Source organism: Choloepus didactylus, chromosome 19 (genome assembly GCF_015220235.1).
Source record: "Choloepus didactylus isolate mChoDid1 chromosome 19, mChoDid1.pri, whole genome shotgun sequence".
NCBI lineage: Eukaryota > Metazoa > Chordata > Mammalia > Pilosa > Megalonychidae > Choloepus > Choloepus didactylus.
Window position 1 is genome coordinate 31,853,474 of NC_051325.1, and position 16,327 is coordinate 31,869,800.

The 16,327-nt window shown below is 39.9% G+C and overlaps 1 protein-coding gene across 3 annotated transcripts in view; it reads left to right on the top strand.

Moving 5' to 3' along the window:
- C19H20orf194 (chromosome 19 C20orf194 homolog) overlaps positions 1-16,327 on the top strand; it is a 162,491-nt gene that overhangs the window by 74,856 nt on the left and 71,308 nt on the right. The gene's annotated exons all lie outside the window — the stretch shown is intronic.

Sequence of the window (16,327 nt, forward strand, 5' to 3'; positions counted from 1 at the left end):
GGTCCAGATTCCTCGCCAGGAGTCATATTCTATGTTGCCAGGGGGATTTACACCCCTGGGTGTCAGATCTCCATGTAGGGGGTCAGGTAGTGATTTCATCTGCCAAGTTGGCTTAGCTAGAGAGAGAGGGCCATATATGCACAACAAAGAGGCATTCAGGAGGAGACACTTAGGTACAATTATAAGCAGGCCTAGCCTCTCCTTTATAGTAAGTCTTCCCAAGGGCAAGTCCTGTGATAGAGGGCTCAGCCCATCAAACCACCAGTCCCCAGTGTCTTTGAGCACTTCCACAACCATCGAGGTGGGGAAGTCCGATACCCCATGCATTCTCCCCCAGCAGCGTTCACATTAGTGGTAGCATATAATATTTCTCTTTGTGCCTGGCTTATTTCGCTCAGCATTACGTCTTCAGGGTTCATCCAAATTATCATTTTTTCACGGCATCATTCCTTCTTACTGCTGTGTAGTATTCCATTGTGTGTATATACCACATTTTATTTATCCACTCATCTGTTGAAGGACATTTGGGTTGTTTCCATCTCTTGGCAAATGTGAATAATGCTGCTACGAACATTGGCCTGCAGATATCTGTTGTGTCACTGCTTTCAGATCTTCCGGGTATGTACCGAGAAGTGCAATTGCTGGATCGAAGGGTAACTCTTTATCTAGTTTTCTAAGGAACTGCCAGACTGTCTTCCAGAGGGTTGAACCATTATACAGTCCCACCAACAATGACTAAGAGTTCTAATTTCTCCACATCCCCTCCAGCATTTGTAGTTTCCTGTTTGTTTAATGGCAGCCATTCTAATTGGTGTGAGATGGTATCTCCTTGTGGTCTTAATTTGCATCTCTCTAATAGCTAGTGAAGCTGAACATTTTTTCATGTGTTTCTTGGCCATTTGTATTTCCCCTTCAGAGAACTGTCTCTTCATATCTTTTGCCCATTTTATAATTGGGCTGTCTGTACTATTGTCACTGAGTTGTAGGATTTCTTTATATATGCAAGGTATCAGTCTTTTGTCAGGTACGTGGTGTCCAAAAATTTTTTCCCATTGAGTTGGCTGCCTCTTCACCTTTTTAACAAATTTCTTTGAGGTACAGAAACTTCTAAGCTTGAGGAGTTCCCATTTATTTATTTTTTCCTTTGTTGCTTGTGCTTTGGATGTAAGGTCTACTAAGTGACCTCCTAATACAAGGTTTTGAAGATGTTTCCCTACATTATCTTCTAGGAGTTTTATGGTACTGTTTCTTATATTGAGGTCTTTGATCCACTTCGAGTTAATTTTTGTGTAGGGTGTGAGGTAGGGGTCCTCTTTCATTCTTTTGGATATGGATATAGAACTCTCCCAGCCCCATTTGTTTAAAAGACTGTTATGTCCCAGTTCAGTGCCTTTGGGGGCCTTATCAAAGATCAGTCAGCTGTAGATCTGGGGGTCTATCTCTGAATTTTCAATTCGATTCCATTGATCAATATATCTATCTTTGTGCCAGTACTATGCTATTTTGACTACTGTGGCTTTATAATAAGCTTCAAAGTCAGGGAGTGTAAGTCCTCCCACTTTGTTTTTCTTTTTTACAGTGTTTTTAGCAATTCGATGCATTTTCCCTTTCCGAATAAGTTTGATAACTAGCTTTTCCAAGTCTGCAAAGTAGGTTGTTGGAATTTTGATTGGGATTGCATTGAATCCATAGGTTAGTTTGGGTAGAATTGACGTCTTAAGGACATCTAGCCTTCCTTTCCATAACATGGAATATCATTCCAACTTTTAAGGTCCCCTTCTATTTCTTTTAGTAAAGTTATGTAGTTTTCTTTATAGAGGTCTTTTACATCTTTGGTTAAGTTTATTCCTAGGTACTTGATTTTTTTTTAGTTGCTATTGAAAATGGTATCTTTTTCTCGAGTGTCTCTTCACTTTGTTCATTTCTAGCATACAGAAACATTACTGATTTATATGCATTAATCTTGTATCCCACTACTTTGCTAAATTCGTTTATTAGCTCCAGTAGCTGTATTGTCAATTTCTCAAGGTTTCCCAGATATAAGATCATATGCAAGTAACGACAGTTTTACTTCTTCCTTTCCAATGTGGATGCCTTTTATTTCTTTGTCTTGCCGGATTGCCCTGGCTAGTACTTCTAGCACAATGTTGAATAACAGTGGTGACAGCAGGCATCCTTGTCTCGTTCCTAATCTTAGAGGGAAGGCTTTCAGTCTCTCACCATTGAGTACTATGCTGGCTGTGGGTTTTTCACGTATGCTCTTTATCATATTGAGGAAGTTTCCTTCAATTCCTACCTTTTGAAGTGTTTTTATCAAAAAGGGATGTTGGATTTTGTGAATGCTTTTTCAGCATCTATTGAGATGATCATTTGATTTTTCTCTTTTGATTTGTAACATATTGATTGATTTTCTTATGTTGAACCATCCTTGCATGCCTGGAATGAATCGCACTTGGTCATGGTGTATGATTTTTTTAATGTGTCTTTGGATTCGATTTGCAAGTATTTTGTTGAGAATATTTGCATCTATATTCATTAAGGAGATTGGCCTGTAGTTTTCCTTTTTTGTGGCATCTTTGCCTGGTTTTGGTATTAGATTGATGTTAGCTTCATAAAATGTGTTAGGTACTCATCCATCCATAAACTACACAAAGAGGAGTGCGGTCCATATGGCTTTCCTAATCACAGTAGAAAAACAGGAGAAGGAAAAAAACAAACAAACAAATAAAAGGCACCCAGTGTTCTTTTTTACTTTAATTGCTTTTTTTCCCTTTAATTTTTATGCTTATTATTTTTGTGTGTGTGGTAATGAAAATGTCAAAAATTAATTTTGGTGATGAATGCACAACTATATAATAGTACTGTAAACAATTGAATGTATGCTTTGTTTTGTATGACTTCATGGTATGTGAATATATCTCAATAAAATGAATAAAAATATTTTAAAAAGTGTGTTAGGTAGTGTTCCATTTTCTTCAGTGTTTTGAAAGAGTTTAAGTAAGATTGGTGTCAGTTCTTTTTGGAAAGTTTGGTAGAAGTCCCCTGTGAAGCCGTCAGGCCCTGGGCATTTATTTGTGGGAAGTTTTTTGATGACTGATTGGCTCTCTTTGCTTGTGATTGGTTGGTTGAAGTCTTCCATTTCTTCTCTGGTCAGTCTAGGTTGTTCATATGTTTCCAGGCAATTTTCCGTTTCCTCTACATTATCCAGTTTGTTGGCATACAGTTGTTCATAGTATCCTCTTATTGATTTTTTTAAATTTCTTCAGGATGCATAGCAATGTCACCTTTCTCATTCAGTATTTTGTTTATATGCATCTTCTTTCTTTTTGATTTTGTCATTCTAGCTAGGGGCTTGTTAATCTTGTGGATCTTCTCAAAGAGCCAACTCTTGCTGTTACTTATTCTCTCTATTTTTTTTTGTTGTTCTCTATGTCATTTATTTCTGTTTTAATGCTTGTTATTTCTTTTCTTCTACTTGGTTTAAGATTAGTTTGCTGTTCATTTTCTAACTTCTTCAGTTGCTCCATTAGTTCTGTAATTTTAGCTCTGTCTTCCTTTTTGATGTATGCATTTAGTGCTATAAACTTCCCCCTCAGTACTGCTTTTGCTGTATCCCATAGGTTTTGATATGTTGTGTTCTCATTTTCATGCATTTCTATATATTTTGCAATTTCTCTTGCTATTTCTCCTTTAACCCACTGATTGTTTTGGAGCATGTTGTTTAACCTCCAGGTATTTGTGAATTTTCTAAGTCTCTGATGGTTTTTGACTTCTAATTGTATTCCATTGTGGTCAGAGAATGTGCTTTGAATAATTTCATTTTTTTTTAATTTATTGAAGCGTGTTGTATGTCTCAACTTATGATCTAATCTGGAGAAAGTTCCATGAGCACTAGAGAAGAATGTGTATCCTGGTGATTTGGGATGTAATGTTCTATATATGTCTGTTAAATCCAATTCGTTTATCAGATTGTTTAGCTTTTCAATTTCCTTATTGGTCTTCTGTCTGGTTGATCTATCTGTAGGAGAGAGTGATGTGTTGAAGTTTCCCACAATTATTGTGGAAACATCCATTGCTTCCTTCAGTTTTGCCGGTGTTTTTCTCATGTATTTTGTGGCACCTTGATTGGGTGCATAAACATTTATGATTGTTATTTCTTCTTGTTGAATTGCCCCTTTTATTAGTATGTAGTGCCCTTCTTTGTTTCTCCTAACATCCTTGCATTTAAAGTCTATTTTATCTGAGATTAATATTGCTACTCCTGCTTTCTTTTGGCTGTAGCTTGCATGAAATATTTTTTTTCCATCCTTTCACTTTTAATTTCTTTGTGTTCCTCTGTCTAAGATGAGTCTCTTGTATGCAACATATTGATGGTTCATTTTTTTTTTGATCCATTCTGCCAATCTGTATCTTTTAATTGGGGAGTTTAATCCATTTACATTCAAAGTTATTACTGTGAAGGCATTTCTTGAATCAGCTATCCTATCCTTTGGTTTATGTTTGTCAGATATATTTTTTCCCTCTGTCTCTTATTGTCATTTAATGAACCAGTACTGAATCTCTTTAGTACTGAATCTTTCTCCCTATCTCTCTCTCCTTTCTTTGTTTCTCTGTCAGTAGGGCTCCTTTAGTATCTGAAGTAAGGGAGGTCTTTTTTAGCAAAATCTCTCAGCATTTATTTGTCTGTGAACAAGTTAAGCCCTCCCTCAAATTTGAAGGTTAGCTTTGCTGGATAAAGAATTCTTGGTTGGAAATTTTTCTCTCTCAGAATTTTAAATATGTCATGCCAATGCCTTCTTGCCTCTATGGTGGCCGCTGAGTAGTCACTACTTAGTCTTATGTTGTTTCCTTTGTATGTGGTGAATTGCTTTTCTCTTGCTGCTTTCAGAACTTGCTCCTTCTCTTCAGTATTTGAGAGTCTGATCAGGATATGTCTTGGAGTAGGTTTATTTGGATTTATTCTATTTGAGTTCACTGGGCATTTATGCTTTGTGTATTTATGTTGTGTAGAAGGTTGGGGACGTTTTCTCCAACAGTTTCTTTGAATACTGTTTCTAGACCTTTACCCTTCTCTTCCCCTTCTGGGACACCAATAAGTCTTATATTTGGATGATTTTATTTTCTTTATCATATCCCTGAGGTCCATTTTGATTTTTTCAATTTTTTTCCCCGTTCTTTCTTTTGTTCTTTCATTTTCCATTTTGTCGTCCTCCAGGTTGCTAATTCGTTGTTCAGCTTCCTCTAGTGTTGTACTATGAGTATCCAGAATCTTTTTAATTTGGTCGACAGTTTTATTTCCAAAAGATTGTCTATTTTTTCATTTACTGTTGCAATGTCTTCTTTATGCTCTTCTAGGGTCTTCTTCATGTCCCTTATATCCTGTGCCTTGCTGTCATTGTTTGTCTTTAGTTCTTTGATTAATTTCTCCAAGTACTGTGTCTCCTCTGACCTTTTGATTTGGGTGTTTGGGTTTGGGTTATCCATCTCATCTGGTTTTTTCATATGCTTTAAAATTTTCTGTTGTTTTTTGGCCTCTTGGCATTTGCTTAACTTGATAAAGTTATTTTAGGATATGTAGGCTAATTCAAAGACTTATCTCTAATTTGTCAGATCTACAGCTCGGGGGTGTACACTTTCTTTAACTAACCAGCAGGTGGCATCCACGAGTCACCTATTCCCCTCAAGCCTGTTCTCCCCAACTTTGTCTTTGTGGTGTGTGGGGGTCTGTTTCTTGTGGGGGTCCAATTGGTACACCAAGTTTGCATGTGTAGTTGTTGCTGTCCACCCTGAATGTGGGGCATGTGTCTGAGTGATTAGGGAGGGAGGACAGCTTTAATAATCAAACCTCCCAGGTGTTCCTGGAGATTTAAGGCTGTTGCAAGAGACTAAACCTTCAGTTCAGTCTCACCACAGATTGTCTCTGCCACTGACCCACAAGTCCTTGGTATTGTCATATGGTCCCTGGGATTTCCATGTGGGTCCCTCTTCCAAGCTGTGCCCTCCTGGGGCCTCTGCTGAGGGAAGTCTGTGCTATGTCACAAGTGTGCGCTGTCCCTCAAGGGAAGTTCTGGGCAGCTGGGCTGTGTATGGGCATTCCCAGCCTGCTGAAAGGATGGCAGTAGGGGCATGTTAATTTCCCCCTTTTCGCACAGCTTCGCCTTCCTAACTCCGGGACAATTAGCTGTGGGTGCCTGAAAGGCTATTGTCCATGCCCAATATTGTGGCATGTGCGCGTTACTGGAAACAGTTCCCATCGCACTGGGTTTTTTTGTTTGTTTGTTTGTTTGTTTGGTGCAGCTCTGGGCTGTAGCTCTGGCGCTGGGCAGGAGCGTTCCCAGCCTGCCGGGAAGATGGCTGTAAGAAGTGTGGTTTTTTTCCCCTTTTTGGCTAACCTCTGCCTTCCTTTCTTGGAGACATTTAGCAGCGGGTGTGCAAAAGTGTATAGTCCACGCCAGATAATGAGGTGTACCCACAGGTTGTGGAGACGCCGTTCCTGCCACGCTTCACTGCGGTTCTCGCTGCTGTATCCGCAGCCACTTTTGGGTTTTTTAAAAAAGAACTAGTCTGACTCCAGACGCCAACCCATGGTTTCCCCACACTGCAGCGTGGCGTGCCGGATATTCAGTGGCTTACTCACTCGTTTTCAGAGCGCAGGACTCCAGGTTTCACCAAGTGCATGGTCCCTGTGGATTTAGCAGACCTTGTCCAGGTGGTGCATCGCTGAAACTGGTGTTCTGGGTCCCTTACTGGCTTTTATCTAGTATTTTTCTTGGAGGGTTGTTTTTTTTGCCCTGTCTCTCCTAATTGCCATCTTCCAGAAGTCCTCTGAAACTGTATTATATAATTTTTTTATTTTATTTTGAAATAAATTCAAACTTACAGGAAACAGTTGCAAAAACCATAGAAAACCCATACACACTAAAGGTGGGGGCAAGATGGCGGACTGGTGAGCTGTATGTTTTAGTTACTCCTCCAGGAAAGTAGGGTAGAAAGCCAGGAACTGCGTGGACTGGACACCACAGATGCAATCTGAACTTTGGGCATACTTCATACAACACTCATGAAAACGTGGAACTGCTGAGATCAGCGAAATCTGTAAGTTTTTGTGGCCAGGGGATTCGCACCCCTGCCTGCCAGGCTCAGTCCCGTGGGAGAGGGGCTGTCAGCTCCGGGAAGGAGAAGGGAGAACTGCAGTGGCAGCCGTTATCAGAAACTCATTCTACTGATCCAAACTCCAACCATAGATAGACTGAGACCAGACACCAGAGAATCTGAGAGCAGCCAGCCCGGCAGAGAGGAGACAGGCATAGAAAAAAACAACACGAAAAACTCCAAAATAAAACTGGAGGATTTTTGGAGTTCTGGTGAACATAGAAAGGGGAAGGGCAGAGCTCAGGCCCTGAGGCTCATATGCAAATCCCGAAGAACAGCTGATCTCTCTGCCCTGTGGACCTTTCCTTAATGGCCCTGATTGCTTTGTCTCTTAGCATTTCAATAGCCCATTAGATCTCTGAAGAGGGCCCTTTTTTTTTTATCCTTTTTTCTTTTTCTAAAACAATTACTCTAAGAAGCCCAATACAGAAAGCTTCAAAGACTTGCAATTTGGGCAGGTCAAGACAAGAGCAGGGCTAATAGAGCTCTGAGACAAAAGGCAATAATCCAGTGGCTGAGAAAATTCACTAAACACCACAACTTCCCAAGAAAAGGGGGGTGTCCGCTCACAGCCATCATCCTGGTGGACAGGAAACACTCCTGCCCATCGCCAGCCCCATAGCCCAGAGCTGCCCCACACAACCCAGTGTGACGGAAGTGCTTCAAATAACAGGCACGCACCACAAAACTGGGCGTGGAATTAGCCTTCCCTGCAACCTCAGCTGATTGTCCTAGAGTTGGGAAGGTGGAGCAGTGTGAATTAACAAAGCCCCATTCAGCCATCATTTGAGCAGACTGGGAGCCTCCCTACACAGCCCAGCAACCCAGAACCGCCCTGGGGGGACGGCACTCACCTGTGACATAGCACAGTCATCCCTCAACAGAGGACCCGGGGTGCACAGCCTGGAAGAGGGGCCCACTTGCAAGTCTCAGGAGCCATACGCCAATACCAAGGACTTGTGGGTCAGTGGCAGAGACAAACTGTGGCAGGACTGAACTGAAGGATTAGACTATTGCAGCAGCTTTAAAACTCTAGGATCACCAGGGAGATTTGATTGTTAGAGCCACCCCCCCCTCCCTGACTGCCCAGAAACACGCCCCATATACAGGGCGGGCAACACCAACTACACACGCAAGCTTGGTACACCAATTGGACCCCACAAGATCTCACTCCCCCACTCACCAAAAAGGCTAAGCAGGGGAGAACTGGCTTGTGGAGAACAGGTGGCTCGTGGACGCCACCTGCTGGTTAGTTAGAGAAACTGTACTCCACAAAACTGTAGATCTGATAAATTAGAGATAAGGACTTCAGTTGGTCTACAAATCCTAAAAGAACCCTATCAAGTTCAGCAAATGCCAAGAGGCCAAAAACAACAGAAAATTATAAAGCATATGAAAAAACCAGACGATATGGATAACCCAAGCCCAAGCACCCAAATCAAAAGATCAGAAGAGACACAGCACCTAGAGCAGCGACTCAAAGTACTAAAGAGGAACAATGAGACCATAGTACGGGATATAAAGGATATCAAGAAGACCCTAGAAGAGCATAAAGAAGACATTGCAACACTAAATAAAAAAATGGATGATCTTATGGAAATTAAAGAAACTGTTGACCAAATTAAAAAGATTCTGGACACTCATAGTACAAGACTAGAGGAAGTTGAACAACGAATCAGTGACCTGGAAGATGACAGAATGGAAAATGAAAACATAAAAGAGAGAATGAGGAAAAAAATTGAAAAAATCAAAATGGACCTCAGGGATACGATAGATAATATGAAACGTACGAATATAAGACTCATTGGTGTTCCAGAAGGGGAAGAAAAGGGTAAAGGTCTAGGAAGAGTATTCAAAGAAATTGTTGGGGAAAACTTCCCAAATCTTCTAAACAACATAAATACACAAATCATAAATGCTCAGCGAACTCCAAATAGAATAAATCCAAATAAACCCACTCCAAGACATATTCTGATCACACTGTCAAACACAGAAGAGAAGGAGCAAGTTCTGAAAGCAGCAAGAGAAAAGCAATTCACCACATACAAAGGAAACAGCATAAGACTAAGTAGTGACTACTCAGCAGCCACCATGGAGGTGAGAAGGCAGTGGCACGATATATTTAAAATTCTGAGTGAGAAAAATTTCCAGCCAAGGATACTTTATCCAGCAAAGCTCTCCTTCAAATTTGAGGGAGAGCTTAAATTTTTCACAGACAAACAAATGCTGAGAGAATTTGCTAACAAGAGACCTGCCCTACTGGAGATACTAAAGGGACCCCTACAGACAGAGAAACAAAGAAAGGACAGAGAGACTTGGAGAAAGGTTCAGTACTAAAGAGATTCGTTAGGGGTACAATAAAGGATATTAATAGAGAGAGGGGAAAAATATGACAAACATAAACCAAAGGATAAGATGGCTGATTCAAGAAATGCCTTGACGGTTATAATGTTGAATGTAAATGGATTAAACTCCCCAATTAAAAGGTATAGATTCGCAGAATGGATCAAAAAGAATGAACCATCAATATGTTGCATACAAGAGACTCATCTTAGACACAGGGACACAAAGAAACTGAAAGTGAAAGGATGGAAAAAAATATTTCATGAAAGCTACAGCCAAAAGAAAGCAGGTGTAGCAATATTAATCTCAGATAAAATAGACTTCAAATGCAGGGATGTTTTGAGAGACAAAGAAGGCCACTACATACTAATAAAAGGGGCAATTCAGCAAGAAGAAATAACAATCGTAAATGTCTATGCACCCAATCAAGGTGCCACAAAATACATGAGAGAAACACTGGCAAAACTAAAGGAAGCAATTGATGTTTCCACAATAATTGTGGGAGACTTCAACACATCACTCTCTCCTATAGATAGATCAACCAGACAGAAGACCAATAAGGAAATTGAAAACCTAAACAATCTGATAAATGAATTAGATTTAACAGACATATACAGGACATTACATCCCAAATCACCAGGATACACATACTTTTCTAGTGCTCATGGAACTTTCTCCAGAATAGATCATATGCTGGGACATAAAACAAGCCTCAATAAATTTAAAAAGATTGAAGTTATTCAAAGCACATTCTCTGACCACAATGGAATACAATTAGAAATCAATAACCATCAGAGACTTAGAAAATTCACAAATACCTGGAGGGTTAAACAAACACACTCCTAAAACAATCAGTGGGTTAACGAAGAGAAATAGGAAGAGAGAAATTGCTAAATATATGGAGACGAATGAAAATGAGAACACAACATACCAAAACCTATGGGATGCAGCAAAAGCAGTGCTAAGGGGGAAATTTATAGCACTAAACGCATATATTAAAAAGGAAGAAAGAGCCAAAATCAAAGAACTAATGGATCAACTGAAGAAGCTAGAAAATGAACAGCAAACCAATCCTAAACCAAGTAGAAGAAAAGAAATAACAAGGATTAAAGCAGAAATAAATGACATAGAGAACAAAAAAACAATAGAGAGGATAAATATCACCCAAAAGTTGGTTCTTTGAGAAGATCAACAAGATTGACAAGCCCCTAGCTGGACTGACAAAATCAAAAAGAGAGAAGACCCATATAAACAAAATAATGAATGAAAAAGGTGACATAACTGCAGATCCTGAAGAAATTAAAAAAATTATAAGAGGATATTATGAACAACTGTATGGCAACAAGCTGGATAATGTAGAAGAAATGGACAATTTCCTGGAAACATATGAACAACCTAGACTGACCAGAGAAGAAATAGAAGACCTCAACCAACCCATCACAAGCAAAGAGATCCAATCAGTCATCAAAAATCTTCCCACAAATAAATGCCCAGGGCCAGATGGCTTCACAGGGGAATTCTACCAAACTTTTCCAGAAAGAACTGACACCAATCTTACTCAAACTCTTTCAAAACATTGAAGAAAATGGAACACTACCTAACTCATTTTATGAAGCTAACATCAATCTAATACCAAAACCAGGCAAAGATGCTACAAAAAAGGAAAACTACCGGCCAATCTCCCTAATGAATACAGATGCAAAAATCCTCAACAAAAATACTTGCAAATCGAATCCAAAGACACATTAGAAAAATCATACACCATGACCAAGTGGGGTTCATTCCAGGCATGCAAGGATTGGTTCAACCTAAGAAAATCAATCAATGTATTACAACACATTAACAAGTCAAAAGGGAAAAAATCAATTGATCATCTCAATAGATGCTGAAAAAGCATTTGACAAAATCCAACATCCGTTTTTGATAAAAACACTTCAAAAGGTAGGAATTGAAGGAAACTTCCTCAACATGATAAAGAGCATGTATGAAAAAACCCACAGCCCAGCATAGTACTCAATGGGGAGAGACTGAAAGCCTTCCCTCTAAGATCAGGAACAAGACAAGGATGCCCGCTGTCACCACTGTTATTCAACAGTGTGCTGGAAGTGCTAGCCAGGGCAATCCAGCAAGAAAACCCATACACAGAACTCCAGCATACCCCGACCCACTCCCCCGATACCCCGATCCACCAACTTTAACATCCTGTCACACCATCATTTCTTTCTTTCCCTCCCTGCCTCCCTCCCTATCTATCACCCATCATCTATTGCTCTGTCTTTGGAATGTATGAGAGCAAGCTACACACATCCTTGAACAAACAATATAATTCACATATACTTTTCCCATGAACAAGAACATTCTTTTATGCAATCCCATTAAGCGCAGCTAAGAAGTTCAAGAAATTCAACATTGATACAAAGCTTATATTCTATATTTCCTTTTTTTTTTTCTTATGTCCCAACTGTGTCCCTTTGAGCCTCCTCTCCTCCATCCTCAGATCCCATCCAGGATCATCCTTGGCATTTAATTGTCATTACCTATTTAGACTGTCTTTTTCTCTCTTTTTTTTTTTTCTTCAATTGTGGAAACATATATACAGCCTAAATCTTCCCATTCCAACCCCTCCCTAGCATTCCATTAGTGGGATTAATCACATTTAGAATGCTGCAATGCTATCACCTTCCCATTACTAGAAATTTCCCTTCACCCAAAACAGAAACCTTATACTCATTTCTTAACTCCCCATTGCCCCTTCTCCCACTTCTTGTAACCCATACTCTACATTTCATCTCTGTGGTCATATTCTCTGATACTTTCTTTGTATTTACTGTGGGGCTTAAATATAATCTCTGAAATCTATAACAATCTTGTTTTCTTTGATACCAACTTAACTTCAATAAGACACGTAAACCATGTTCCTATACTCCCGCATTCCTCCACCTTTATGTAGTTCTTGTCAAAAATTACATATTTTACATTGAGTCCAAAACCACTGATTTGTCATTACAGTTCATGTATTTTTGATCCTATAGGAAATAAATAGCAGAGTTCAAATCAAAAATACAGTAATATTGGTATTTATATTTAGCATGTGATCTTTACTGGAAATCTTTATTTGTTCATGTGGTTTCAGTCAATTGTTTAATGTCCCTTCCTTTCAGCCTGCTCAATTCCCTTTAGCCTTTCTCATAGGACTGATCTACTGGTGATGAAGTCCCTCAGCTTTTGATTATCTGGGAATGTTTTCATCCCCCACCCCCCATTTTTACCCTCCAGTTGTTTGTGAATTTTCTAAGTATCTGATGGTTATTGACTTCTATTTGTATTCCATTGTGGTCAGGGAATGTGCTTTGAATAAATTCAATTTTTTTTTTTAATTTATTGAGGCTTGTGTTATGTCCCAGCCTATGGTCTGTTCTGGAGAAAGTTCCATCATCACTAGAGAAGAGTGTGTGTCCTGGTGATTTGGGATGTAATGGTCTATATATGTCTATTAAATTTCTCTGTATCTCTCTCTCCTTTCTTTGTTTCTCTGTCAGTTGGGCTCCCTTTAGTATCTGAAGTAGGGCAGGTCTTTTATTAGCAAAATCTCTCAGGATTTGTTTGTCTGTGAAAAATTTAAGCTCTCCCTCAAATCTGAAGGAGAGTTTTGCTGGATAAAGTATTCTTGGTTGGAAATTTTTCTCTCTCAGAATTTTAAATATGTCATGCCACTGCCTTTTCACCTCCATGGTGGCCGCTGGGTAGTCACTACTTAGTCTTATGTTGTTTCCTCTGTATGTGGTGAATTGCTTTTCTGTTGCTGCTTTCAGAACTTGCTCCTTCTCTTCAGTGTTTGACAGTCTGATCAGAATATGTCTTGGAGTGGATTTATTCTATTTGGAGTTTGCTGGGCATTTATGCTTTGTGTATTTATATTGTGTAGAAGGTTTGGGAAGTTTTCCCCAACAATTTCTTTGAATACTCTTTCTAGACCTTTACCCTTCCCTTACCCTTCTGGGACACCAATGAGTCTAAATTTGGACATTTTATTTTATCTATCATATCCCTGAGATCCGTTTTGATTTTTTTGATTTTTTTCTCCATTCTTTCTTTTGTTCTTTCATTTTCCATTCTGTGGTCCTTGAGGACACTGTGTCTTTCTTCAGCTTCCTCTAATCTTGTATTATGAGTATCCAGAGTCTTTTTAATTTGGCCAACAGTTTCTTTTATTTCCATAAGATCTTCTATTTTTTTATTTACTCTTGCAATTTTTTCTTTATGCTCTTCTAGGGTCTTCTTTATGTCCTTTATATCCCATGCCATGCTCTTCTTCATGTCCTTTATATCCCATGCCACACTTTGGTTGGTTGTCAGTAGTTCTTTGATTAATTGTGCCAAGTACTGTGTCTCTTCTGATCTATTGGTTTGGGTGTTTGGGTTTGGGTTCTTCATATCATCTGGTTTTATCATATGCTTTAGTATTTTCTGTTGTTTTTGGCCTCTTGGCATTTGCTTTACTTATAGGGTTTTTTCAGGATATAAAGAACACCGATCTCTAGTTTGTCAGATCTACAGCTTGGTTGTGTATACTTTCTCTGACTAACCAGCAGATGGCATCCGCGAGTCTCCTATTCCCCTCAAGTCAGTTCTCCCCAACTTTGTCTTTCTGGTGTGTGGGGATCTGATTCTTGTGGGGTTCAATTGGTGCACTAAGTTTGGGTGTGTTGTTGGTGCTGTCCACCCTGAATGTGGGGCATGTGCCTGGGTGTTTAGGGAGGCAGAGCAGCTTTAATAGTCAAACCTCCCAAGGTTTTTGGCATAGGGTCCCTGTGATTTCTGAGCAGGGCACCCTTCTCAGCCGTGCTCTTCCAGGACCTCTGCTGAGGGAAGGTTGTGCCACGTCACAAGTGCGCGCTGGCCTCCAGGGAAGCCCTGGGCTGCCGGGCCGTGCAGGGGCGTTCCCAGCCTGCTTTAAGGATGGTTGAATGGGGGATGTTAATTTCTCCCTTTTCACACAGCTCTGCTTCCCAGCTCTGGGACAATTAGCTGTGGGTGCACTAAAGTCCGCTAACCACGGCCAATATTGTGGTGTGTGTGTGGTGCTGCAGGAATCACTCCCTGTCACACTGGGACCCTTGGCCCGGCTCTGGGCTATAGCTCCGGCCCAGGCAGGAGCATCTGCAGCCCACCAGGAAGATGGCTGCAAGGGGCGCAGTTTCCTTCTCTTTTTGACTCCCCTCTGCCCCCCTGGCCCCTGGCCAATCAGCAGCGGGCTGTCCTCCTCTGCAGACACCAAGACTTGGCCCAGCCCGCTCCTGCCGTGCTTCACTGCGTGGTTCTCACCATCGTAACCACAGTCGCTCCTGGTTTTTTTGTTGTTGTTGTTGTTGTTTTTTTTACTAGTCCGTTTCCAAACACCAACCCACGGTTTCCCCACACTGCCGTGTGGCCACGGGACTTTCAGCCAGCTCACTCACTCGTTTCAGAAAGCAGACTCCCGGTTTCACCAAATGCACAGTCCCTGTGGATTTAGCAGACCTTGTCCAGCTGGTGCATAGCTGGAACAGGTGTTCTGGGTCACTTTCTGGCTTTTATCTAGTATTTTTCATGGAGATGTTTTTTTGCCCTGTCTCACCTAGCCGCCATCTTAGGTTCCTCCTGAACTGTATATTTTTAAATGGTGAATTTTGCGTTTTGTGAATTTTATCTTAAAAATATTGCAAAACCACAAAACAATACAGTGAAGTTGAGTAACTAGCTCAGGCTCACTCATATCATAGATGGCATAACCACTTTTGGTTCTCATGATTCCAAAGCCAAAGAGCTTTCATTCATGAATTCAGAAATCTTTATTGAGTGTCTACTGTATGCCCATCACTGTGCTAGATACATGGAATACATTGCCATTGTCTTTGACTTCAAGGATCTCACAGACTAGTAGGAGAGTCAGGGAGGATGGTGCTATGAAATGTTTGGACCAGCAATTCTGCTGGGTTGTTTACACAACTTTTGGTAATAATTGCTAAGTGTTGTTATCAGATCTTTATTTTACATATATGGAAACTCAGCAAAGTCAAGGAACTTCCTTAGATCACAAATCTACTCCTGGGGTTGGGGAGGCTCTATTGCTGGGTAACACACTCATCTTTTCCATTTCTGGGCCGTTTGTGAATAATTTACAAATTAGTAAATGCCACGTAAAACATACAAAGCCTGATTATTTAAACAGTTTTACATTACATGTGCAAATTTTGTCATGCCCATTTGTTTTTTAATGGCTCAGTAAATTTGACATTATTATGTGCTTGCCCAAATTTACATTATTTAAGGAAGCAGGCTTGAAACACATGACACCTTTTTAAAAAAACTTAATTAAGGAAAATTTAGAAATCCAAAAAACATATTTTAATTGAGGATATGTGCATACAGACCAGCATTTATTAACATGACATGAATTTTCATGTAGAGCTTTGGCAACATGGATCATACTTACTACACTGAATTATGGGTTAGTCAGAATAAGTCCCCATTTCAGATTTGTAGCTTGGATTCATAGTATTCAAAATATTACAGAAAAAATGCCATATTTCTAATGTGGCTTCCTTCCACATTGAAGTAAAATAAAAGGAATGCATGTTTATGTCCCCTTTAACTATGTTATACATATGGTGCTGCTATCCTTTAGTTCTTGTGATGACATTTTTGCATTTTGTACCTGCAATTCTAACAACCCTGATGAGAAGGTGTTAGATTTTCAAAACGACATCCATTCATTCTCATCTCTGGATAAATGAACGATTAAACCTAGAGTAACTTATTTTCTTTTATGCAGTGTACAGACATGAAATAT